The sequence below is a fragment of the Peromyscus californicus genome, unplaced genomic scaffold, assembly GCF_007827085.1.
Source record: "Peromyscus californicus insignis strain IS unplaced genomic scaffold, ASM782708v3 Scaffold_6__1_contigs__length_162567912, whole genome shotgun sequence".
In the NCBI taxonomy this organism is placed as follows: Eukaryota; Metazoa; Chordata; class Mammalia; order Rodentia; family Cricetidae; genus Peromyscus; species Peromyscus californicus.
Genome location: NW_026294584.1, coordinates 97,387,641 through 97,412,793, shown reverse-complemented (window position 1 = coordinate 97,412,793; position 25,153 = coordinate 97,387,641). Strand labels below are relative to the sequence as shown.

Genomic DNA, 25,153 nt, shown 5'->3' with positions numbered 1-25,153 from the left:
TCTGGATCTTTCTCAAGGAAGTTCTTTGCAGTGGGGGAATAGACTTCCTCCATGTGTAGTCTGACTGTGCCCAGATCATTCTTTGCCTCTGTCTTCCAGTTTGGTCCTGGGGCTAGAAGCTCCATCCTGCTTCTGTGACTGGATGGATGAAGGCACAGATCTTCCAAGTAGCTAGCAATACATTGCCTGACCTGGCCTGGCTCCATTCTGCAACCACACCTTAGATCCCATTCCCTGCACCAGGCTCCAGCTGCCCCCTCTAGCCTTGTTCTTGTCTCTGAAACTGACCAGGCTACCTCAAGGCCCCTGGTCCTTCCTTGCTATCATGTGATCCTCTCTCCCAGAAACTTGAACAAGCATCTATTAACTCCAGATACAACATTGACAACAGACCAAAGGAATCATTCCACCCAAGTCTATCAAGGTGAACCAGTGAGTCCACTGGGGTTACTTATGGCATGAGTAATTCAGGCAGCTGTAACTCTGAATAAGCCCATCACAGCATTGGTGACAGACTCCTGAAAGCTGCCTGGAGCCCCTACACGGCTTGCTGGCAGAACCACCCCTTCCAACATCCTACTGAGTTTCAGGAGCTCCCTGAGCCTTGTAAGTTTCCTCAGTTTGCTAGCCTAAGCCTCTTTCTCCAGGAAAGAATGTTTCTATTCAGAGCAAGTGGCTGTGCACACTTACAGAGCTCTCTGCCTGGGTTATATCTCAGCAGGTAACCCCTCCTCCCTTACAGTTCACCTCCTTAGAGCACCTTCCCTGACCTTCCAATAAGTATGTGGTCTCACAGATGTCAGCGATTTCTTTCACCGTGTTCATCCTAACTGATGACATAAGGTTTATTTGATATGTGCATGGATGGTTTGCCTAAATGTATGTCTGTGCATCACGTGCATGCAGTGCCTGCAGAGGCCAGAAGAGGGCATTGAATGCTCTGGAACTGTAATTACAGGTGGTTGTGAGTTCCCGTGTGGGTACTGGGAATTGAACCGTGATCCTCTGGAAGAGTAGCCAGGACTTTTAACCCCTGAGCCATCTCTCCAGTCCCTCTGGCATTTGATTTTAAGTAATTGGAAGCTGAGGAGAAATGCTTAATTGGTTCAGTTTTGCTCTCCCAGGACTAGATGCTCAGTAAATATTTGTGGAATGATAGAATGCACAAGTTTGGTCTGTTCCTCCTGCAGACTGTCGCAGTTCCCTGGTGGAAATACTCACGGCAGAGGGGACTTTCCTGTCCATTCTCCTCTCATCAGGAGAGAAGACCCCCGTGCTTTAGATCACAATTATCCTGTGTGTGGGATGATGAGCGATGAGTTAGGCATGGCAGTTGCAAGTCAGGCCAGCTCTGGTCTGTGTATAAGATGTGAGCTATGGCCTCCCCTCGGGCCTGGACCTCCATCACTTCTCCTTCCTCATCACTGAGCTGCGCTGTTCTTCCTCACCCCCTGCCCCGATACTTCCTTCTCCTTGGATCTTAATCTCCATTTTCCCATGGCTCATCTCTTGAGCTGATTGTGCTTCTCCTTCTCCTTTCTTTTTTTTTTTTTCTTTTTCTTTTTTTTTTGGTTTTTCGAGACAGGGTTTCTCTGTGTAGCTTTGCGCCTTTCCTGGAACTCACTTTGGAGACCAGGCTGGCCTCGAACTCACAGAGATCCGCCTGGCTCTGCCTCCCGAGTGCTGGGATTAAAGGCGTGCGCCACCACCGCCCGGCCTCCTTCTCCTTTCTTAATGTTGTCCCCTCACTCCTGCTAGCCTGGCAATTTCCCATGGGAGGGTCAATCTTTACAGGACGTACAGAGGCATGTTCCTGTCTGAGCATAGGTTTTTTAAACAGAAATAGGTTCAATCGGCATGGATACGCGCGCACACACACACACACACACACACACACACACACACACACACACACACACACAGAGCTGGGGCCAGGTCCAAGTCAAAGCCATTGATGGGGGAATTCTCCATTTCCTAGGGACCATAGCTATCATGAACTTATATGACTGATGCAGCCAGATTTACTTTTTGTGAAATTCAAGATTTTTTTCATTAGGAAGGTCTGCTAGGTTGCTGAAGATCCATCCCGTCAGACCACCTCTCACTTCCTCAGTGTCAGCGACCCAAGCCATCTCTGTGTGTTCCCACAATTATCGCCACTGTCTCCCCACTTGTGTTCTACTTCCCAGTCTCAACAGCGGCGTCAGAGAGTTCTCGTTCCAATCTCATCCGGCTGTGCCTTTCCTCTGCTCAGGATCCTCCAGGGAGACTTGCTCAGAGGGAAGTCACGTCCACGCCGTTGGGCTCTTCAGACTTCGTCCTTACTTTGCTCCCTCAGCCCGCGGCTCTCCAGCAGCAGACTTCCTCCTGGTTCTCAGATTGTTTCGAGGATGTTCTGCCTCTGCTCCCTCTGCCTGAGTGATGTTGCTTCAGGCGTGCTTACCTCCTCCAGACTGCCGCAGTGGATCCGACGCAGGCAGACTCGGCACCCCCACTCCCTTTAGCTGGCTCCTTTTGCTTTCTACTCTTGAAACAGAAAACCACGCTGTTGAGATTATTTTTAATGTGGGAATGTCAAAAACCTTTATTTTTTATTTATGTGTATGTATCTCTCTGTGATTATCTGCGTGTGCTTATGGGTGATTATGGGGCCCGAAGAGAACATCAAATCCGTGGAGCTGAAGCTATAGCGGTTGTGAGCATGGGTGCTGTGAACTGAACTCAGGTCCTCTGAGAGCAACAGGAGCCCTAACTGCTGAGCCATCTCTCCAGCCCTCAGGAATCTACTTCACAGAACCATCACACTTGTCTACAGCCATCCATTCTGAAGGTGCCTGATCTCATCAGAACAACCTGTTTTCACAAGAGCTTATGATGGTGTATAACAGTCTTGGGGAAGTGGGCAATGCTTCCAAACTTGAAAAAAGAGTGGCAGTCTTGAAGTGAAACCATGTGCCTAAGATACCACTTTTGCAAACTTTTCTTATGTGTGTGTGGACCTGTATGAGTTTATGTGCACCACATGCATTCAGGTGCCCATGGTTGTGAGCCACTTGATGTGGGTGTTGGTAACTGTGGTGATATTTTGTGTACCCTAATAAACTTGTCTGAGGACCAGAGGACAGAGCCAGCCTTTAGATTAGACATAGAGGTCAGGCAGTGGTGGCACACATCTTTAATCCTATCACTGGGAGGCAGAGATCTGTCTGGATCTCTGTGAGTTCAAGGCCACACTGGAAACAGAGCCAGGCAGTGGTGGTACACACCTTTAATCCCAGTACTGGGAAGAGGAAGGTATATAAGGCGTGAGGAAACAGGAACTCACTCTCTTTAGACTGAGGATTTTGTAGAGGTAAGAACTAGTGGCTGGCTGTTCTGCTTCTCTGATCTTTCAGCTTTCACCCTGATATCTGGCTCTGGGTTTTTTTTTTATATAATTAAAAGACCATCTAAGATTCGAACAACAGGTAGCTGCATCTGTGTCCTCTTGTAAGAACAGTAAGTGCTCTTAACCACCGAGCCATCTCTTCAGCTCATTTGCTTTTCCAACTTTTAGAGAATGACACAGACGTCTAAAGTGGACCGTGGCTGGCACACATGGAGTACAGTGGTAGAGGCTGATACTGCCCTCCATGACAAATGAGAACACTGAGGCCCAGTTGGCTTAACTCTTTGATACAGGGCCTGAGTCTAGACGTATTAGCTTTGCCACTGTTGAGGCTTGAAGGAGAAATCGTCTCCATAAGCTCATGTGTTTGAACACTTGGCTCCTGGCTGGTGATGCTTTTTGTGAAGGTTGCGGCCCCGTTAGGAGGTGGAGCCTGGAAGCACATCACTAGGGGCAGGCTTTGAGATTTTATAGCCTGTCCACACTGTTTGTTTCTTTCTCTGCTTCCTGTGTGCAGATGGAACGCGCTCTCTCTGCATCCTGACTGCTGGAATGGCCTCTTGCGCCCACTGCCGTAGGTTCCCAGCCATGACAGACTGCCCAACCCCCCAGGACTGTAAACTAAAGTAAATCCTGTCTCCCCTAAGTTGTTTTTGTCAGGGCGTTCTATCACAGCAATGGAAGAATAACCTACACAGTCGTGTCCCCAGCCTTCCGATCTGAATCATCGTGCCTTAGAGGAGTTTTAGAAATACCACAAGCAACTTCCTAGAAGGTACCACTTCGATCAGAGCAAATACACCAGACATGGAGATGCCTTGCCTCTCTGCCATCTTCAACCTCACCACACTTATTAATCATGATCATCATTTTGTTCAACAGGTCAGTGTTAGGGATGACTACATTCATTTACAAAACAACTATTTAACCATTTCCCATCTCCATCAGGTCAAGGGTCACTTCTTAGGGACCTGCCCATCCTGCTGGAAGTGTGACACCCATTCCTGTTTGCTCCCCCAAATGTCAATCTCCTAAGGTCTGTGTACATGCCTGTGTGTGCACCCTCATGTGTGCCCATGTGTGTGGGCCAGATGTCCGCCTTAGTTATTGTTTCTCAGGTGCATCTTTTTGAGTGTTTGAGACAGGCTTTCTTATTTTGCAATGAACTCACTGAGTAGGTGGCTGGCTAGCTGGTGAGCCCCAGGGATAACCAGCTTTTCCATTGGTTCTTGTGGGTGGGACTCAATCCTCACGCTTGCAAGGCAAACACTTTACTGATGAGCCATCACCCCACCCCTTCCTGCTCCTTTTCTTTTAATTCCCACAGCACTCTTATCTCTTAACAAATGACCTAAATTATACATTTCTTGCCCTTAGCTCTAGATAGAGAACAGCATGAGCAGGGTCTTTGTTTTGTTCATTGGTATTGATTTGGAACAGTGTCAGGCACAAATTAAGCAAATAGCAATAAATAAATATCATGACTGATTTCTTGTCTTGCGTTTAGTTTGCCAATCCTCCACTTAAGCTCCAGACTCTAGGACCATCCAAAAATGATCCATATTCCTCACTTTCCCAATAATGGACACACCTAGACCTTCTCCATCCCTAAGGAGTTTCCTTTCCTGGCCCTTCAGGCTTCCTCCATCTGGTTATTGTAGTGTTCCATCTGTTTGGTGTCTTCCCATCTCTCTGCCACTCCGAGACTAGAAGGAAATATTACATGTGCAAACCAGACGATGTCGTGTCTTTTCTGAGATAATACTTACAAAATTTGGTGGGAATTCTCTTGAAGTAAAAATACAGAATCACCTACTTTGCAAATCTTAGAAAATCCCTATAAAGTCACAGTCATTGCTGGGCAAAAAGTGCAGATGCATCTTAGAAGGTGGACAAACAGGAATTTGAACCCAGATGTTAGTTCTAAAGCTTCTGTTGTTTTACACAATAAGCACTAGGTTGAGAATCTACTAAGAAGCAGATCTATGGCTTTGGGCAAGCTGCTTAATCTTTTCGGTCTCAGATCTACTATGTATAAAATGGGGACAATCAGAGAGCATCTACATCATCGTGGTTTTGTAAAGATTAGAATATATAAAATATGTAAAGCACTTGGTTTACCACATATACTAATGAAAGAACAGGTGTTATTTCTACCCTCTAAATCATTATGTTATCTAATAACCTTTGAGAATTATTTAAAAAAAATCCTCAAGGAGAGGTAGTGAGCAGTCCCTCAAGAATGTGTCCTTGCTGGGTGGTGGTGGCACATGCCTTTAATCCCAGCACTTGGGAGGCAGAGGTAGGCAGATCTCTGTGAGTTCGAGGTCAGCCTGAGCTACAAAGTGAGTTCCAGGAAAGGTGCCAAAGCTACACAGAGAAACCTTGTCTTGCAAAAAACCAAAAAAACAACAACAAAAAAGAATGTGTCCTCTTACTCAGCCGACAATCAGGGAGCCTGCATGGGTTTGACCTATGTCCTCTGCATATATGTTATGGTTGTGTAGCTTGGTGTTCCTGTGGGACTCCTAACAGTGGGACTGGGGACTGTCTCTGACTCTTTTGCCTGCTTTTGGGATCCTTTTCCTCCTACTGGGTTGCCTCATCCAGCTTTAGTATGAGGGGATGTGTCTAGTTTTATTATAACTTGACATAGCATGTTTGGTTGATATCCCTGAGATACCTGCCCTTTTCTGAAGAGAAAGAAGGAGGAGGAGCAGAGCTGGGAGAGAGGGGAGATGGGAGGGAAGGGCTGGGAGGAGGGGAGGGAGGGAAAACCACAGTCAGTATGCAATATATGAGAGAAGAATAAATTAAAGAAAATAAATTAAAAAGCCAAAACCAAACAAAACCAAGAGCAGAATGTGTCCTCGTGGATCCCAACATTATTCTCCTGAAAGAATGGAGTGTATCATCTAAGTTTCAAGTGTGACGAATAGCTTATGCTTATCCTTAGCAGAATCCTTCTGACAGACCTGCCCTTAGTCATCCTGTGGAAACAAGGCCGCCTGGAGAAGCTTCCTTACTGCTTACCTTGTCTGAAAAATGTCCCCGTCCCTCTCCCTATTGGGAACGTACTGTCCCTTCAATTTCCATTCAAGCCTTAGCCTTCATTGTAAATTTTGTTTTTATTTGTCCTCTCTCCTTCTGATTGCTTCTTGGTGTGAATTGTTTTATTCCACACATTAAGGTCCTGGTTTTAATTCTTCCATTTCCTATATACTTTGTTAAAAACAAAAACAAAAACAAAACAAAACAAAACAAAACAAAAAAAAAACACCCACCAAATTCTCAGCAAATTTCCTTTCCTCGCTCTACATAACTTAAGGTAATTTGGGGAAATGATTCAACCACTCTGGCTCCCATTATCTTTATTTCACAAGTAAGGAAGAGAATGACAGGGCATTCAGATATTCTCTAGTTTTCATATTGTAGAGATCGGACCCAGTTCTTTTTGTTTTAGCATACCCCATGTCCGATAATAATGATAGCTCCTATTTACAAGAGACCTGGAGACCCACTGGATCACAATGACTCCTCTGTCACAGCTTCTGGGAGTGGGTGAGCAGAGGCACACACAGAATTGCATGACCCAGAAGACAAGAGTCCTATGGCCTGAGGTGACCTACAGGGTCCTCTACACTCTGGTTCATGAGATTTACCTCACAGATGAGCATTCTTATTGCAGAGTGCTTTCCTGAACCTACTGTGCCATTGTGATTAATATTTTCTGGATGTTTCTTTCAGAAAATTTAGTGGAAATCAAGTAGTTCTGGAAGAGGTGTATGGAAGCCATCTGGAGTAGCAGGGAGGGGAGAGGTGCTGTTTAAGTTATCAAAACAAGAAGATTCATGGCCAGGAACCTTTGCTGCCTTTTGTTATCTACCAGCAAAATTATTTGAAGTGTGGCAAATTAAATTCATTTCTATTGTTTTCTGGCACTGTACATCATCCCCCGGATGCAGGTAACACAGGCTGAGTATCTGAAAGTGAGGGCAGAGGAGGGGACAAACTGGGAGGAGAAACATCTTGTCATTTCACTTTCTACAATTTACAGCAGCCTCAGGATGGAATCAGGACTGACTCTCCTGTCAGACCTTCCCCAGAGCAGGGAAGGCATTTCCCTGACCATTTTGATTCCCCATCTTTACAGTTCCTCAGGGGAATCAGGAGCCTGGCAAAGGCATGAACCAGGAGGGTTGTCTGCAGCATCTGTGAGCTTGGCTCTCTCTGCTAGATGTTCTCTTCAGCCAACATCTGATCTGCTGCAAATCCTTGTGGATTTCCAGACCTTTTAAGACTGTGCTCTTTAGAGATAAGAGGCATCCAGTCAGAGCGAGAGCGAGAGCGAGAGCGAGAGCGAGAGCGAGCGAGCGAGCGAGAGAGAGAGAGAGAGAGAGAGAGAGAGAGAGAGAGAGAGAGAGAGAATGAGAACAAGAGAGAGCAGCAGTAGAGAGAGAGCAAGAGAGAGTAGACCAATTTACAACTTTGCTCTTTTGAGATATTGAAGGACATAGAGTGGGAGCAAAGGGCAAGATGGAGCAAGCAAGCGAGAGAGAAATATATGTAGATAGAGTTGGGGGTGTTGGAAACAAGAGTCTTGGGAATCTGTGATTCTCTGGAATTGCCCACTCATGTCATCTGCAGAATCTTTCTGACTGGTGCTTAGGCAGGACGTAATTCTAAGGGGCTAAAGGGTTATGACTGATGCTGTTTCATTTGTAACACTTTTGAGTAACCACTAGTATGCACTGATTGCAGTACATAGTAATTTATAAATAAGAACAATATCTATATTTTATTATTAAAAACAAAACACCATGACTTTTGTTATTTGCTGAATTTACTTGAGACAAAGCCTGGACATTTTTGCCTCAGAACTCTGGGATATTGGAAATGGTCTTGTTGGGCTGGGCAGGTAGCCCAGTGGGTAGAAAGCTGGCCAAAGTTTTGATCCCTAGCACTGAATAAACTGGGCGTGGTGTCACATACTTATGATCCCAGCGTCAGAGATAAGGCAGGAGGGTCAGAAGTTCAAGGTCATTCTCGGCTACATGGTTTGTTTTGTGTGTGTATATATATCAAGACAAATAATAAAAAATAGCTATTTTGAAGCAACTGTCTTTCCACTGATGAGGACACTCGGCCTCAGGGGGCTTTTGTTAGAGGTCAGACGGGGGGGGGATGGGGGGCACTAAGTCTTTCAACTCTTAAGTATTGTGTTTTCTCCTGACATCACATTTCCATGGTTATTAAAAAAATACCATACTATGTATAGGGAATACCACATGAGCATGATTCCTACAAAATGTATTGGTGATCAATTACGTTATTGATTTTAGTTAATTTAGTTCATGGATATGAGGGCAAAACACACCCTGCAGGTGCTTTTCTGACCTTAGCCCTTCTGACTGGGTAAGAGGAAATCTCAATGTAGTTTTCTTTTGCGGTTCTCTAATTGCTAAGATGTTGAACACTTTTAAAGAGAGTTCTTAGCAATTTTCACCTCTTCTTTTGAGAACTCTGCTCAGATCTGCAGCCATTTTCTAATTAGGTCGTTTGTGGTCTTGACTCACTGTTTTTGAATTCTTTGTATACTCTGTATAACCCTCCGTCAGATGTATAACTGGCAAAGATTCTCTCTCACTCTGCGGGCTCCCTCCTCACTCAACTGACTGTTTCCTTTGGTGGACAGAAGCTTTTTAGTTTTATGAGGTCCTGTTTGTCAGTGGCTGTCCTTAACTGTTAAGTGAATAGAAAGACTCTGATTCGGGTAGTCATCTACCCCGACATCTGCAGGGCATCACCTATGCTATCTTCTAGCAGTTTCGGAGCTCCAGGTTCACAGTGAGGTCTTTGAACCATTTGTAGCTGATTTTTGTGCAAAGCCCTATGGATGATATCTTAGGAGATTCTTAAACTTTTTCTACTTGAGACTCCATTTTTCCTAAGAAAACTTTACAAAACTCCGAGTGTATAGGTATATAAAATAAGAATACAAATCAAACAATTACTGATGATAAAGTCATTCGTCTTAAGACAATTTTGGTACCCATGTAATTTTATGGTCTAGTAAAGACAAAAGCAAGCTTGCATACTAAGGAGATGGATGCTTGCTTATTTTTTATATTGCCACTTCTGGAAACAGAGCATATCCAGTGTCTTTCGGAGTTGATTGACATCTGATTTTATAATCATTAGTTCTGGGCACACTGTTTCATACAAATATACACTGCACGATGACAGAAGGGTAATTCGGACCATTTCAGAAATGGTTGAAAATTCTGTCCTAATCCCAAGCAGAAATCAATTGAATGATTTTTTTTCCCCCTAACCCTCTAGTCAGCAACACAAACAGCAATTTACAAAATCAAACGTTCTCACATGATACAGCCCAGAGACAGGCTAATTTGATACTTAAGGTGCTGAGGGAGCATGGTAAAATATCTAAAAAAATTAAGAAGTCTTTATTTTCTGTAATTAAGCCATTATGTTTCTTTGAGAGCAGGAAACTTTACACATACAGTTAAAACAGTGGAGTTCAAATGTGTAATAGTCTCCCATCTGAGCTGGGCTGTTTTAGGCAGTGTGGATTGGTGCTGGGTGGTGGACAGTGTGACTGTGTAGTGTGTGTATTGTGTGTTCTGGGCAAAGACTTCAGTGAAGTTGCACAATGTACCTTGGCCACCCACTTGCCAGAAACATCTTGACTGCGTTATGCTTGATTGTTGTGCGTTTTATAAACCTTACACTGCGGCTAAAGTTTTCATGACCCCCTCATTCAATTACACCACCTCATGCAGGGAGTGTGTCCCTCAATTTAAGAAGCTGGGTTCTAAACGAAAAAGATAGGGCTGAAGAGGTGGTTCAGCACTTAAGAGTATGCCCTGCTCTTGCAGAGGACCCAAGCGTAACTCCTAGCACTTGGACTGGAGGATTCACACAGCCTGTAACTCCAGCTCTGGGCAATAAAATGACTCTGACCTCCATAAAGACACCTCCCCACACACATGCACATATCCCCACACAGACACAGACACAGACACACACAGACACACAAACACACTGATACATTTAAAAGTAAAACAAAAATCTAAAAAAATGAAAATAAAATAAATAAAATTGAATAAATAGGAGAGCTGAATCATTGCTTCAGGTCCATGGTTTTCATATGTACTCTATTCTAAATAGTTATTTTTATTTTATTTTATTGCGTGTGCCTGAGTGTATGGATGTATACCACATGTGTGCAGAAACCCTCAGAGGTCAGAAGAGGCATTGGGTCCTCTGGAACTGGAGTTACAGATGGCTGTAAGCTGCCGTGTGTGTGTGTGGGTGCTGAGAATCAAACCCAGGTCTTCTGCAAGAGCAGCCAGGGCCCTTAATTGCTGAGCCATCTCTCCAGCCCCCAAATGAACTCCATTTCAAGAGTTGTAGGTAGGCTGTGGAATTTTGTTGAGTGTAACAAGAAAATTGAATGAGACTTCCTGTCCTTAATTTGTTTTCCGGGTACAAAGCTGCTGTTGCTGTGATAGATGTTGGCTTCGATTCAGTGACCCTGGTGTTCTGAAGTCCCTCTGGATGGATGACAGGGCAACTTTTGTGTTATTCAGTTTTTGACTCTCAAACTCTATAGGATGTCATCTCCAAGGTCGTGGTCAGTGGCTCTGGTGCTGGCGGGGCAGTTGTCACTGGGGAGGGTAGAGGTGTATGTAAAATGACGGGGCCAAAGGGTGTGAATGTTTACAGTGGCAGAGAGAGAGAGGGGATGGTGGGGAAGAAGTGGTGGCCTTGAAAGTGGTCCAGGTGATAAAGCTATAAAATGATGGTGGGGGGTCTCCATTACTCACTTCTCGGTGGTAAGGAGCAAGACCGTCGGCATGAGTGTGACTTATACTGTGGATAAGAAATGAAATATTGTGATCAAGAACCTGGGCTTTGGGATATTTTGTTTGTGTAACTCTCCTGTGTGGGAGCTAATCTGCGCTGTGAACTTGACACACCCGAGAAGAGGGAACCTCAACTGAAGAAGTGCCTCCATCATATTGGCCTGTGGGCCTGTCTATGGAGGCATTTTCTTGATCATTAACTGACATAGGTAGGCCTAACAGTGTTGATCCTGGGCAGATAGCTCTGGGCTGTATAAGAAAGAGCACAAGGAGTGATGGGTTGCAGTTCAGAGTGCTTGTTGCTCTCACAAAGGACCGGTATTGGTTTCCAGCACCCCCATCAGGCTGTTCACAGCTGCCTTTAACTATCGTTCCAAGGATCTAACACCCCGGTCTCTGCAGACATTCAAATACAAGAGCACATGCACTACCCCAACACATACATACGCAGATATAAATAAAATGAGCATAGTTTTAAGAATACACGGAGAGGCCAGCCAGCCTACTTAGCAAGTTCAAAGTCTGAGAGACCCTGCTCAATAAACAAGATGGATAGTACCTTGAGAAATGGCATCCGAGGTTGACCTCTGACCTCCACATACACACATGGGCACCTGCACACACAAACATACACATACATGTATACACAAGACCCAAGAGTAGCATGTTAAGATATGGCAGGGACCGATCACAGTGTATGTATGAGTCAAGTCCGTCAGTGCTGAGTGGATCTCAGGGAACCTTCTTTCTTTCAGTCACGAGGCAAGCACCCACTGGGTACCGTCCATGCCTGCCAATCACCGGCATGGTGACTGATGCTTTTTGCTCTTCACATTTCAGAGGTAGACTCTGCTTTTTTTTTGTAGCTGGTACACAGACAAATTGTTCCTTATGTCACTAGGCATTTGTTCAGTTGAAAGACAATTGGGTGTCTGCATGTTCCTAGTGGTGGTTTGCTGGGGACACGTGCCTAATTCATAGCAGTATAAATACTCCTGCTAATTTCAGTTTCAAATGACAATACGACTGAGTGTGGGGCTGGGAAGAGGGACATGCATTGGCTGTCGGAGCTGGAACTGGAGCTGGTGCTGGAGTTGGCACCTGACCTGAGCCTGCACATTCTGCTCAAAGATGATACACATGTTTAAAACCCTCAGATGCAGGGGAATGTAGGCAGAGAGAAAGGACAGGAGCATCCCCAAAGAAAAGACAGTTATTAAACACATTCCATTTTCAAAGAGGAGAGGGCATTCTAGGCTCAAATTGCTCTTAATGTCTAGTACCATGACATCATCACCATTCTGTGATTCTGTCCCCACTCATCCTTTTCCCCTAAGTATCACAAGCCTTTCTGAGTGCTATTAAGAATTTATCCTAAGCAGGGCGGTGGTGGCGCACGCCTTTAATCCCAGCACTTGGGAGGCAGAGGCAGGCGGATCTCTGTGAGTTCGAGGCCAGCCTGGGCTGCCAAGTGAGTTCCAGGAAAGGCGCAAAGCTACACAGAGAAACCCTGTCTCGAAAAACCAAAAAAAAAAAAAAAAAAAAAAAAAAAAAAAAAAAAAAAAAAAGAATTTATCCTAAGCATTATAGCAGTGGTATGATAGTGGGCAATTGAGCTGGACTACATCATGACACCCTGAGCTTCTTTCCAGTTTTTCTTGATTGATTGATTGAGACAGGATCTCTTACTGTAATGAAAACTGACCTTGATCTCACAGCAATTGGGCTTTAGCCTTTTAGGTGCTGATATTACAGGCGTGGTCTACCATCACAGCTTCCATTTCAGCCCCGCCCCCCAGGTGCTGATATTACAGGTGTGGTCTACCATCATCACAGCTTCCATTTCAGCCCCGCCCCCATGTGTATCCATGTTTGTGTGTGTCTATGAGCCCAGGAGACCAGAGGAAGACCTTGAGTATTGTTCCTCAGGTATCAAAAACACCTGGTGTTTTAAGGCAAGTTCTTTCAGTTTTACTTGACTACTGGCGAGCCCCAGAGACCAGAATGTCTCATTGCTGGATTTATAAGCAATGAACCACCACACCCAGATTTTTATGTGGGTTCTAGGCACTGAACTCAGCTCCTCACACTTGCAAATCAAGTACTTTATGAACTGAGCTATCTCTCCACCCTAATTTTCAATTATTGATAACAATAATCTTGTATACTTTGTCAAAGATCATCAGATCTCTCAAAAATATTTTTTTTGTTTTTATATCCCGACCAATGTTTCCTCTCCCTCCTCTCCACCCAGTAGCCCCGCCCCCCCACACCTTCTCTTTTTCTCTTCAGAAAAGGGCAGGCCTCCCATGGATGCAGTGAGACTAGGTACTTCATCTTTTATTAAGGCCCTCAAAAATATTTTGAAGGAAGCCTCATGGAACAGTTGTCCCTTAAGGAAGATGGAGGTACCTCTAGGAGCATTGGCCAATCCTTGGTGTCTGTAGAACCAAGCTGAAGGATCTCCTAGGCTGGAAGACTTCTGGCTTAGTTTCAAAACTCATTACATCACTCTGGCTCAGTACCACCCACGGGCTGTCCCAGGAGGTGATTCCCACTGCCTTACTTTGTCCCATCAGCTACCCAGTCTCTTCTACTTGTCTCTCAAACTGCTGACACTTGGTGGCAGGTACACTCCCATCTCTGCTGGAGTTTTAGGAAGGCATTGTTTCCTGTCTGAATAGAGCACCCTGGCCATTCTATTCCCTCAGAGACAGCAGGTGGGCAAAAATGCTCTAATGCCCCTTCCAGGTCATGTCTCCCATCTACCCTATCAGCACATCCCCCTGAAGAGCACAAAGCATTGTTATATCATATCTTTTTATTGATGCTGACACCTTCCGATCTTCTGGTCTCTCTCCCCTAGTTCCCAAGGGACTTAACTCTGATTCAGTTCCTTTCTCTCCATCCCAGCTCCACCTCACTCCAATGACTTCATTTTCTCCAAGGACCACTGCTCATCTTGTTGACATTTTGGTGCTCAGGCTCCTCCTCTCCAGTGACCATGCTTTCTCCTTTCTCCCAGTGACCTGTTCTCTGGCCACACCTTTGGAGTGTGTACCACTTTCCAGATGCAGATTTCAAATATCCCGTTTGCTGTGATCTGGATACAGTTTAAGCATACATCCCGAGGGGTTGTGTGCTGGAAACTATGGTGTGTTGGCATTGGAAGGAGGTGGACCTGTAAGAGGTGGAACTTAGTGGGAGGTCCTTAGGTCCCTAGGAGTGCTGTCCCTAGAAGGTATGAAGTAGTTGTTGAAGGATCTTGAGTTTGTTTTTGTGAGAACAGGTTGTTGTAGGAGCAAGCTTGACCCTGTGTCACTCTCTAGCTTCCTGTCTGTTAATGTTCATTCTTTTGCCAACACATGCATCCACCATTGCTGTGCTCATCCCTCAGAGGATACCTGTGATGTTGTCTCTAGGCCGTGACACATCCCAGGGGGATGTCACCAGACCTGGTGTTCATACTGCCTGGACTTTGTCCCTCTTTCCTTTATAAGTACCCAACCTAGAAAATTTATTATAACAAAAGCAAACTACTACACATTTGGGACAATAGTCTAAACTGTCAACTTGATACAGTCTAGAATTGTCTGGGAATAAAGTCTCAATGAAGGACTATCTAGAATAGGTTAGCCTGTGTGCATGTCTGTGGGTTTATCTTTATCAGTGGGAAGACTGCTAGTGGGTGGCAGCATTCCTGGTGGAAGGGATATTGGATTGTGTAAGAGAGAAGGAAGCAGGTGGAGCACCAGCAAGCATGCATTAATTTACTGCTCTTGGCCCTGGACTGTGGATGTGGTGTGACCGGCTGCCGACTTGACTTTCCTGCAGTGGTGGACTGTAACCTGGAACCGTGAGCCAAATAAAACCCTTCCTCCCTTAAGTTGCCTCTGTCAGAGTGTTTTATCACAGCATCAGGGAAACTAATGCCCATGTGAAGTTCACATCCCCCCTCAACTCATCTGCCCCAGAACTCCTCTGTTGTGGATATCGTTCTGTATAAACAAAACACTGACTGGCCAGTGGCTAGGCAGGAAGTATAGGCGGGACAAGGAGAGAGGAGAATTCTGGGAAGTGGAAGACTGAGTGGGAGAGTCACTGCCAGCCGCCACCATGACAAGCAGCATGTGAAGACGCTGGTAAGCCATGAGCCACGTGGCAAGGTATAGATTTATAGAAATGGATTAATTTAAGATATAAGAACAGTTAGCAAGAAGCCTGCCACGGCCATACAGTTTGTAAGCAATATAATTCTCTGTGTTTACTTGGTTGGGTCTGAGTGGCTGTGGGACTGGCGGGTGAGAGAGATTTGTCCTGACTGTGGGCCAGGCAGGAAAACTCTAGCTACACTCCTCTATCACAGCCTGTCGCTGAGGATCCATGTCCTTGAACCTGCTACTCTTTTTCTACCCTTTAACCCTTTCAGGTTCAGGGAGAGCATACCAAATCCCCCAATCTGAGTTCTTCCGGATCTGAAATTTTCTAATACCAGAAATAGAAAATTCCTTATCATGGAACTTTGTTCCGTGCATAATATTATCAAAACTGCGACATAAAATTGTCTTTAGGCTACATGAGTTGAGATTATACATGAAATATGATCACCAGCCCAGGATTTCCATCTCCAAGATATGACATTATATATATGCAAATATGCCAAAATTGAAAATAATTCAGAAATCTGCATGCATCATCTCTGGTCCTAAGCACTTTTAGTGAGTGACACTCAGCCTGTAGCTTCCTTTCTTGTCCTAATCATTACTTTGCAGAAACCTCCAATTTCCTCACCCCATCTTCCTCTCCAAGGCTTGCATGACACAGACCTCAGCCAGAATGATTCCAACCAGGCACATGTTATCTCCTGTGCTGGGAAAGGTCATACTGCCAGCTTGACTGACATATTGGATTCTGTGTCCCTGGGATACACATCTCAGCTTCCCTCCTTCCTGACTGACAGTCCTTTTGCTGAATCTTAATGTTCCTTTTTTTACTTCCTTCAGTGAGTTCCCTCAAAGTGACTTGACTGTCTCCAAGGTTAAAAATCCATCTGTGAATTCATGGCTCAGGTTTATGTGTCCTTATCTCAGGCCTCGCTCATGAGCTCCACTCATGTCTACTGGGTAGGGCACTCATTGAGGCCGTGGACCTCAAGGTTGAGAGTTCAAGTATTTCTGGCTTTTCACCCCCAGAAATGAGTAGGAAGTTTCCCTTCCTTGTGACTTTTTGTCCTGAGCACTTACATTTCTATTTCTCCCAAACAAAGGCCATTTCTCCCATGTGTGGTGGGGCTTTCTGTGGTGATATTGTGTTCCCCAATATACTGTGCACCCTAATAAACTTATCTGGGGTCAGAGAACAGAACAGCCACTAGACAGACATAGAGGCCAGAAAATGGTGGTACACACACCTTTAATCCTATCACCTGGGAGGCAGAGATCCATCCAGATCTCTGTGAGTTCAAGGCCACACTGGAAACCGCCAGGCATGGTGACACACACCTTTAATCTCAGAAAGTGATGGCAGGAAGCAGAAAGGTATATAAGGCGTGAGGACCAGGAACTAAGCTTTTTAAGCTTTTAGGCTTTTGAGCAGTAGTTCAGCTGAGATCCATTCGAGTGAGGACTCAGAGGCTTCCAGTTTGAGGAAACACGATCAGCTGAGAAGTTGGCAAGGTGAAGTTAACTATGGCTTGTTCTGTTTCTCTGATCTTTCAGTGTTCACCCCAGTATCTGGATCCCCAGTTTGTTTTTATTAATAAGACCTTTTAATAATTCGTGCTACAGCTATGGTAGTCTTAACGATCTCCAGCTTGGAATTTCTTTACTTATTCCTATCATGCCTCACCTACCCACCACAGATATTGACACATTCCATGTGACCACACTGAATGAGCTCCCAAGTCTACTTGCTTCAAAATCTATTTTTGTAATTGGGGATCTACACTGCTGAGTACCTGAGGTCATGTAAAGAGGTTGTCTTGTGTTTTATTTTTTCTCTCTCTATATATTCACATACATATATAATATATAAGATCAGTATATATTATTTTAATTACACCATTTCTCCCTTCCCTGTCCTCTCTCTAAAACCTCCCATGTACTCCTACCCATCCTTCAAATTCATGGCTTCTTTCTTCAATTGTTTTTGCAGACATGTATGTATTTGGTTCATTTTTATTTATTTTCAGTTTGTCAACTTGACACAGCCTAGAGTCATCTAGGAAGAGGAAAGTTCAAATTGAATAATTGCCTTGATCCTATTGGCCTGTGTGCATATCTGTGAGAGATTGTAATTGATTGATAATTGATGTGGGAGGCCTCACCCCACTGTGGGCAGTGCCATCCCTGGGCAGATGGTCCTGGACTGCATAAGAAAGGCAGTTGAATACAAGCCAATAAGCCAATGAACCAGAAAATAGCATTCCTTTATGGCTTCAACTTTAGTTCCTGCCTCAACTTCCCTCATGATGGCATGTGACCTGGGAGTTGTAAGCCAAAACAAGCACTTTCCTTCTTAAGTTTCTTTTGCTTTGAATGTTTTTTTCTTTTGTTTTGTTTTTTTAATCACACAACAGAACAAAATAGAACAGAAGTTATGCAGGTCTACTTCTTGTTAGAGTGCCTGGACCTCTAGAGGTGCTTGCATTAGTTATTTTTTACTGTGCTGTGACAAAACATGACAAGAAGCTACTTAAGGGGGGAATGGTGTGGCTCCTAGTTTGAGGGAATATTTTATCATGGCATAGAAAGCATGATGTTGGAGGTGTCTGGGTTCATCCTGTTGGGACCATGAACATTCCTCATCTGGGAAGAGCAGGAAGCAGAGAAAGGGGAAGTGTTGTTACTCAACCGGCTTTCTCCTTTCTCCACTTTAACTCAATTCATGACCATGGTCCATGAGATGGTGCAGCTCAAATTCAGGAAGCTCATCCTGTCTTGTCATTCATTTCTGGTGAAGGTGGGGCTCACTAATGCCCTGGGTATTTCCTAATCCCATTAGGTTGACAAGAAGGATTAACTGCCATGGTGCTTAGTGACCATTAGCTATTATTACTTTTAAATTTTAGTTTCTTAAACATCACCTAGCATCTTTCTTCTAAGCCATCTCTACTTAGAATTCATCCTTCCGCTGAACACTTCTTGGTCCTCCTCCCCCATATGCTATGAGTCAACTGGTCACCTGTCTGACACATTTCATGATCCCGTGGTAAGGAGCACTCTCTCTTTGTACTCTTTGGAACTATGGACTTATTCTTGATGTATCACCCATTGACTCTGCAGTATGTTTTTATTGTTTTGCCCTGTAAATTTTATGAGCCTTGATGGTAAAGAGAGTATCTTAGCTACTATTCTGGTGCTGTGATGAAATACCAGGGCTGAGGCAACTTATAAAACAAAGCATTTAGCTGGAGGCTTGCTTACAATTTTAGAGGGTTAGTCCATGATCATCATGGTAGAGAGCATGGTGGCCAGTAGGCAGGCATGGTGCTGGAGCATTATCTAAGAGCTTTACATCTTGATCTACATGCAGGAGAGAGAGAGAGAGAGAGAGAGAGAGAGAGAGAGAGAGAGAGAGAGAGAGAGAGACAGAGAGACAGAGAGACAGAGACAGAGAGAGAGACAGAGAGAGAGACAGAGAGAGCCTAGCATGGACTTTTGAAACCTTAAAGCCCACCCCTAGTGACACACCTTCTCCAACAAGGGCACACCTCCTAATCTTTCTAGAACAATCCACCAACTGGAAGCAAACATTCACATACATGAACCTATGTTGGCTACTCTTATTCAAACCTGCACAGATGGCATCTTGGCCATTGTTCTACGTCCAGCATAGTACTTGCTATAGGTTCATGAGTATTTTCTAGGAGAATTTATGACAATAATGCAACTGCAAACTTACTGAACATCTTTGATGATGTGAATATGTATTTCCCTAACCAGATTAAAGAAAGGAGAGAAAAAGAATACTGTTGAAATAGCTAATTCATGTGCGTAAGCATGCACATGACCATCAGATTTTCCTTAACAAAAGGCAATTGCCATTAAATGAATTCCAGTATCTATACCTAGCCAACCATGGAGATCAATATGATTGCTAAATTAAAAAAAATGATGAATAACATATTGGACAAAAAAGGAAACTCAGTTTAATCAGGCAGAGGATAAATTGAGTCTTTTCAGGATATTTTAGAAAACTGAAAGTGAATGTAAGAAATACAGTAGAGGTAGGAGTGAGACTCTCAAGAGAGCCTACCTACTATCTACCAATAACCAGATTTTATCAACGATATCAAGATGGCAGACACAAAGCGATCAGCCATTGTGCTGCAGTTGTAGCTTTATTGTGTTCTGTGTGTTTTCGGTGCTGGGTGGTACATTCAGGGTTCACAGATGCTAGACAAAGCCTTTACCACCAGACTACACACTGACAGGGTTTTACTATGTAGCCCAGGCTGGATTCAAATTTGTAATCTTCCTGCCTCAGCCTCCTGAAGTGCTGGGATTATAAGCGCTGAGTTACCGTATCTGGCTTAAGTATCATTTTTGTAAGTCCTTGTATTAATGATACTTCAAGGAATTCAACAACAGCAGCAACAACAGTATATAAAATAAATTAAAAATTAAATGCATGACTATTGTGTACTAGGTATTATGCTCAGGGATTTATATATATATATATATGTATATATATATATTATGATTAATTACTATATAATTATATATTATACAAAGTTATATGTATTAATATGACAAATATTAGTATATACATATATATATATATATATATATATTAAATTTTGAGACAAGTTTTCACTATATAGCCTTAGATGGGCTGGAATTCCCTGTGTAGACCAGGCTGGCCTAAAACTCATAGAGATCCACCGGCTTCTGCCCCTCAATTGCCATGCATCAAAACACCCAGCTTAATGTGTATATTTTTGAAACCATACTTTATCTATAGCAGTACAGTTTGCATGTTAAATAACCCTATAACGGAATGATTTGATATAGTTTTAAACAGGAAAGAAGGGAAAATTTCAAACTCTAAAACCTCTTCTCTCAGAACAAAATTTTAAAAAAGTTCTTCCTCTGAGTGAGTCAGTATGATAAATGCATTCAATGAGAGTCATGTCCGATTCCTGTTGCACTAATGGTCAATGGAATTAAAATGAAAGTCCAACTTTCACAGTTACTGCCTCAAAGAAATGGCATATGCTAGGTCCTGTGGACACCGAAATCGTTTTTGCTACTTCAGCACCCACAAAGTTGACTTCATCTATAAAAACCTTAGCTTTACATCTTCTTTATCTTCTTTCATAGCCTATATGTCTTCTTCCCTGCATTCTGTCCTTTCTCATCACCCAATATTTCCCTCTCTTGGTCTCCCTTCTAAAGTTTAGACTCTACCCACACTTACATCTGCACTCATGCACATGCACATGCACACACACACACACACACACACACACACACACACACACACACACACACACCATCTCATCCAGTCTCATAATAATCCACGGTGCAGGTATTTACTACCAGTTTTCAGACCAGGAGCCTGAGGCTCAGAGGAGTGGTGACCGTACTCTAGATCCCTCTGGAAATGAGCTCTTGACTCATGTTGGGAAAATCACGACAATTCTGGAATTCCATCTGAGATATAAATTTCAGGTTCCCTTTAGCGACCGAAAACAATGACGTGTACGTATTATCTGGTTTTCTTGGCCTGTGCCTTGCTAACATTTGTAAAACGAGCAGAGGTTTTGAGAGCTCTGGTGCCGCCGGGGATCACCCGCTGCTTTGGGATCCAGACACCACCTGAAGGAACACGGTGACGGGCACGAGGCCCACTCATTCACGCCACCTTGCTTGGCAGTCCTCTAAGAGCCTCATGCCCGCATAGGGCTTCTTATTCAGAAAACTCATGGCTTAATACAGGCATGTTCCCACAGAATTGAGCTGAACCAGCACAAACCTAGATCCCTCATAATCATTCCCTAAATGAATAGCTGGGGTTTTTGTTTGTTTGTTTTAATTTTTGTATTTGGCAAATTATTACATGAGGTATTAGGTATCATTGTGGCATTTTTTTGGAGGGGGGGGGATTTTTCGAGACAGGGTTTCTCTGTGTAGCTTTGGTACCTGTCCTGGAGCTCGCTCTGTAGACCAGGCTGGCTTTGAACTCACAGAGATCCCGAGTGCTGGAATTAAAAGGGTGCGCCACCACCACCACTCGGCTTCATTGTGGCATTTTTGAACAAGATATGTTTTATTAGATTCTGTTTCCTTCTCATTCTCCCACCCCTCTGGGCCTCCTAATTCCTCTTATAATCCCCTCCAATCTCCTTTCCTCTTCCATGTGTCCTTCTGTCCACCTGCAATCTTCCTCACCTCCCACTTTTACTCTTTCAGTTTTCCTTTAAGGTTTTTGGAGTTTACCCGTATTTACACACTACTTGGCTTGTGGTTTGGGGCCTCGGAAGGAGGGGAGACACTGTTTGTGTCTCTCCCCAAGGGAAAGAATTTTAGGTACCACATGCATATGTTACAGGTTAGGATCACATACGAGACAGAACCTATGTTTTTTGTCTTTTTGCGTTTGGGTCATATTGAATAGCTATTTTTTAAAAAAATCACTAAATATCTTAGTTAGGGGTTCTATTGCTGTGATAAAACATCATGACCAAAAGCAACTTGAAGAGAAAAGGATTTGTTCCAGCACCCAACTCACAGGTCCATCATGGAAGAAAGTCAGGGCAGGAACTCAAGGCAGAAGTAGCGGACATGGAGGAGTGCTGTTTACTGACTTGCTCCCCGTGTCTTGCTCAACCTGCTTTCTTACAGCACCTAGGACCACCAGCCCAGGGATGGCACAGCCCAATGAACTAGACCTTCCCGCACCAATCATCAATGAAGAAAGTGTACCACAGGCTTACCCTTAGGCCAATCTGATAGGGTCATTTTCTCAATTAAAGTTTCATTTTCCAATCCAAAGTGACTTTCTATTATGTGTAGCCAAAAGAAATTTAACTAAAATTGTTAAAGGCTAAGGCATATCTTGGCCTGAAAACTGAATGTGTGTTTTTGGCTATGGAAGACTTAATATTTCAAACCCATTTTGCTTTTCTAGATTAACATATAATACTGTAAGTGTTGAGGGGCACAGATTTCAGGTTTAGTTATAAAAGAAGAGATAAATTTGGCTTCCAACAACAAAAAAGCAATCTCCGTGGAGCTTAAACAAAAACACATTTCCATAATCTATACCCAGTCAAGTGGCCATTTGCATTTATATAGAAGAGAGACATAGTCTCAAATACACAAGGAATCATTTTTTTAAGTGTGGAGTAAATAAACTACCGAAAGGTATGTTCTGAGACAAAGAAAAACAAATCAAAACCGAGAGTTTAAAAATAAGAAGGCCACCGAACTAGTAACTGGTCATGATTAGTGTACACAGGAGAGAGCCAGTTGTTGATTATGCCATTTTAAAGTGGGATAGAAAACATTCTTGAGACAGCAGGGCTGTAACAGTTGATATCAGCAGGTTTGTGTCAGGATCTGTTTTCATTAATAAATATTTGTACACTGGATGAAGAGGTATTGCTGTGATTGATGTAATAAAAAGCTAAATGGCCAATAGCTAGGCAGGAGGTATGGGTGGGACTTCCTGAGGGAGAAAGGGGAAGTAGGAGGAGGAATCTAGGCACACAGGTGATGCCAGGAGACAAGGAGAGGAAACAGGAGGTGCAAAATGGAAGGGAGGTAGTGCCACATGATAGAACGTGGATTAATATAAATGGGTCAATGCCTAAACTATAGGCCAAGGTTTCATAATTAGTAATAAGTCTCTGTGTCATTATTTGTGGGCTAGTGGCCCACGAGAAACTACTACTACAAATATTACTTAAGAACCTAAGGAGCTTTTGTTTGTGTGGGTTCCACTTGTCAGTGCTTACCACATTGGAGAGGAAACCCGAGACCCAGAGTCAGGCAAAATAACAGCAATATGCTTAGAACTTAAATCCTGACTTCTTTTAAAAATACATATTTTATTTTTAAGGGTGTGTGTGTGTGTGCAAATGCTCCAAGAGGCCAGAAGACAGCATTGGCTTCCTGGAGCTTACTTACAGGTGGTAATGAGCCGCCTGCCATGGTGCTGAGAACCCAGCTTGGGTCCTCTGGAAGAGCAGCATGTGCTCTTAACAAGTGAACCATCTCTCCAGCCTCTCAGATCTTGATTTCTGGTGTCAGTGTTCAAATACCAGTTTCTAATGCCATATTCTAGCACCAAACTACCACCTTTCAGTACTGGTATAGATATTATTTTTAATACAACTAGTCATCAGCATATTGAATGCACAAAGCAGGACCAACGTAGGTTTACCCAAGTGACACAGAGATGGAAAGACAACAACTTTCAGTCATGGGGTGTAGATGTAACCATCTTGTTAAATAAGAAACACAGAACCAATGCAGAGATGAAAGCCCAAGAGGTCAGAGTAATAGCTAAGCGCTAAAAACCTTACCCTTCACTGCCGCTGCTGTCCTCCTCAGCAAGAGAGCTCCTTCCTGTGTCTCTGTCTTTTTATAGACTTTTTGTTCTGCCTTCTCATTGGTTGTAAACCCAACCACATGACGTCCTCGTCACTGCCCATCTATACAGACCTCCAGGTCTTCTATGGTTGGTATTGAGATTAAAGGTGTGTGTCTCCATGCTGGTGGTATCCTTGAACACACAGAGATCTGCCTGCCATGTGATCGGGATTAAGGGCGTGTGCTACCACTGCCAGACTTCTGCTATGGCTTGCTATTAGCTCTGACCCCCAGGCAACCTTATTTATTAACATACAAATAAAATCACATTTCAGTACAAATAAAATATCACCATAATGGGGAGGTGGGATACACTTGTCTTAAATGCTGACATATCTTTGATAAAATAAAAAGAAATTGAGACAGGTCTTTTGTATCACAGGCTGGCCTCAAATTTGTTATGTAGCCAAGAGGAAATGGCCTAGAATTTCTGATCCTCCTGCCTCTACCTCCCAAGTTCTGGTGTTACAGTGATGCACCTCGGGACTGAGTTTTGTGGTGCCAGGGACCAAACCCAGGGTTTCATGCAAGAACTCTACAAACTGAGCTGTAGCCCCAGCCCATATTTTGATAAAATTATCCATCAAATCAGGTATCCTTACAACCATGTAATACATGGCTACTGAGAAACGGTTTTCTCAGAAAAGTTTCCAACACTGAGCTTAGCTGTGAGCCCAATAACCACAAACTTCCTGGAGAAGAACAGAAGGCAGAGGTAGAAAAGCAAGACAGTGAATGAGTCAGTGTTATTCCATACTGTAAATCTTCCCAGCCTCTGCAGCACAACGTGAGGTGTAAGCCGGAAGGATCTCCACTAAAACCTGGGAATAAAATCATCTGGTTGTATTCCCAGGAACATATAATTTCGAACACTATTGGAGCCAATACAGTGCTAGGTGAAATAGATGTTCTTAAAGTAAGTTACTTTGCTATGCTGCTATTTGGAAATGTAAAAGCAATCACTTCAAAACGTGAAGGTCATGCTCTAGTTTAAGCCCAATATAGTTAGTTCTTTCTGTCCGAATTAGTCCCTTCAGTGATCAGAGAAATGTCGATATTCATTTTAGCTCTGGAAATGCTTGCAAGGTGCCACCCACTGGATAGAACCAAGTTCTTCAGAGTGTGAGCTGCTGGGACCTGGCTGAGGGAAGGCTGACCAGCTAGAAGAGCAAGTCATTTGAGGTAAGTTAAAGGAGCCTGCTCCAGTACAGAGGCTGCAAGGTGGAGCTGAGGCAGAGCTGAGAGAGTGAGTGCCGTCATACCTTATGCTTTTTAGC

At 43.7% G+C, this 25,153-nt stretch overlaps 1 protein-coding gene and 1 long non-coding RNA gene across 3 annotated transcripts in view; one reads left to right on the top strand and one right to left on the bottom strand.

Moving 5' to 3' along the window:
* Tacr1 (tachykinin receptor 1) overlaps window positions 1-25,153 on the bottom strand; it is a 165,415-nt gene that overhangs the window by 32,381 nt on the left and 107,881 nt on the right. The window lies entirely within an intron of this gene.
* The window catches only part of LOC128099124 (uncharacterized), a 97,628-nt gene continuing 97,422 nt past the window's right edge, over window positions 24,948-25,153 (top strand). For both annotated transcript variants that reach the window (XR_008214436.1, XR_008214435.1), the window contains exon 1: window positions 24,948-25,058. This is a non-coding gene — a long non-coding RNA (uncharacterized LOC128099124). The remainder of the gene's footprint in view (window positions 25,059-25,153) is intronic.